This window comes from Myotis brandtii, unplaced genomic scaffold (assembly GCF_000412655.1).
Source record: "Myotis brandtii unplaced genomic scaffold, ASM41265v1 scaffold4781, whole genome shotgun sequence".
Classification (NCBI taxonomy): domain Eukaryota; kingdom Metazoa; phylum Chordata; class Mammalia; order Chiroptera; family Vespertilionidae; genus Myotis; species Myotis brandtii.
The window spans coordinates 130480-132675 of NW_005368268.1; the positions used below are offsets into that span (position 1 = coordinate 130480).

Below are 2196 nucleotides of genomic sequence, written 5' to 3' on the forward strand. Positions count from 1 at the left end.
CCCGCACTCACTGGCCCAGCTGGGGGTCAGGACCAGCGCCCCCGAGAGCAGCAGGAGGAGGGTGGGGGGCCTCATGGCGGGCATCCTTGGTGTCCTGGGACCATCTGAGTCGGGGCGGTCCGCTGAGAGGTTATATCATGGAAGGCGAATTGGCGTCTCTCGAAACCAGACACCCAATGGGAGTGAGCAGTGAGGCTGCGTCATGTGTATCCGGGAAGGAGGAGTCAACAGGGAATTTGAGATGGAGAAGGGAAACCCCAGGGAGAAGGGGAACCCCCAACACTGAGCTGCTCTGCTCCAGACTCTTCCCTGTGGCTGAGACCTGAGCGCCAGGCCTGGGCCCCGCCCGTCCTCCTGCAGGGGGCGCTCTCTGCCCACTGTCTCCCTGAAGGAGCATCAGGCTGGTGCTCTGAGCTCCACTTCACCCAGAACATGGAGGCGGCCCAGCAAAGCTGTGGATGTTTCTATGAGTGAGTAACAAGGGTCCCTCAGGCACAGCCTCAGGGGGCCATGGGCTGGTAGTTGGCATTGGCACTGAGTTGAATTTTGGGAAATGCTGTTGATGTCTGAGAGTCAGAGGCCTGGGTGATTGGGGAACCTCCCTCTGCATCCCACGTGGACGCTGAGTGAGAGCAAGCAGAGCCCCCCCCCCCATGTCATTTATGAGTCCCTTGTTCTTCCAGCCAAACCCGAGAGCCTGCAAAGAGCTGCTGATCAGTGATGTTGAGCATCGTCATGTCTCTGGGCCATGGGCAGATCCTCTTTGGAGAAGTGTCTACTGAGGTACTTTGCATATTTTTTTCTTTTCATTCATTTTGTTGAAATAATTCTCTCCCCCCCCCCCCCCCCCCCGGGGGGCCCCCCGCCCCCCGGAGAGTCGGGTGGAGGGGATGTGACTCTGTGTTGGGAGGTTGTGCCCCGGCCACTGCTCCATACAGCTGGCGGGGGTGGAGACTGACATAACATTTTCTGAGCGTGCATTTCCCAATCCACACAGGAGACATCCTGTCCCCACCTCACAGATGAGGACAACGGGGCTCTGCAAAGTCAGGTGGCCTGCCACGGCCAATGGCAGAGCCTGGCTGGAGAATATCTGTGGGTCAGATAGTGAATGGCTCAGGCTGTGCCCCATGTGGTCAAGGTAGCAGCTCCTGACCCAGTCATTGTGCCCACAGAGTGGCCTGGGTGAGAAATACATGGTGGCTGTGCTGTGTTCCAATCACACTGCATCTCACGAGCAGGACGGTGGCTAGCTGTGGCCCCTGGGCTGGAGGTGGCTGTCCTCTGTTGTAGGTGCTGAGCCCTCCCCTGTCAGCCCTCACCATGGCTAGTACTGGCCATAAAAGACAAGGATCTCTTCCCTCTGGTGCCAGCATGGATGGACCGGGAGAGTATTATGCTAAGTGAGGTATGCCATTCAGAGAGAGACAAATGCCGTGTGATCTCACGGACACGTGGAATCTAATGAACACAGTAACTGACCAACAAAATAGAAAGAGCAGCCTGGATGGTGGAACAGACCGGCACCTGTCAGAGGGGAGGAGTTGGAAGGCTGGATGGAAGAAGGTGAAGAGATTAACCAAGAACATGCATACAGCCCTAACTGTTTTGGCTCAGTGGATAGAGTGTCAGCCTGTGGACTGAAAGGTCCCAGGTTAGATTCCGGTCAAGGGCATGTACCTTGGTTGCAGTCACATCCCCAGTGGGGAGTGTGCAGGAGGCAGCTGATCGATGTTTCTCTCTCATCGATGTTTCTAACTCTCTATCCCTCTCCCTTCCTCTCTGTAAAAATTCAATAAAATATATATTTTTTAAAAAGAACATGCATGCATAGCCCATGGGCACAGGCAACAGTGTGGTGAGGGGGCGTGGGGCAGGGACCGCATGGTAGTGAGCTAAGCAGGGGCTGGGGGGCGGGGGAAGAGATGGGGACATGTGCAATAGTGTCAACAATAAAAATAAGGTTTAAGAAGTAAGATGTAAAACTCCCCTGGACTCTAACTTCCCATTCCTTCTAGTGCCACACTGCCCTGTGTCAGCACCTCTTCTCTGAGCTCTCACAGGGCCGATAAAACACTGCTTTGTTCATCACACCTTCTGTGCCTCTAAGTATGAAAATACAGATGCATATCATCTTTATTCTAAAATCCCCCCAATGGGTGGTAAGTCTCTGATGCTCTGTAACTGTTAAATAAA

General features: G+C 54.5%; 1 pseudogene across 1 annotated transcript in view; it reads right to left on the reverse strand.

Annotated features, from left to right (window-relative positions):
• Positions 1–117, reverse strand: part of LOC102255813 — a 19359-nt pseudogene extending 19242 nt beyond the window's left edge. The window contains exon 1 of the transcript XR_001364015.1: positions 12–117. The product of XR_001364015.1 is annotated as an HLA class I histocompatibility antigen, B-38 alpha chain-like (transcript). The remainder of the gene's footprint in view (positions 1–11) is intronic.
• Positions 118–2196: the final 2079 nt, after the last annotated feature.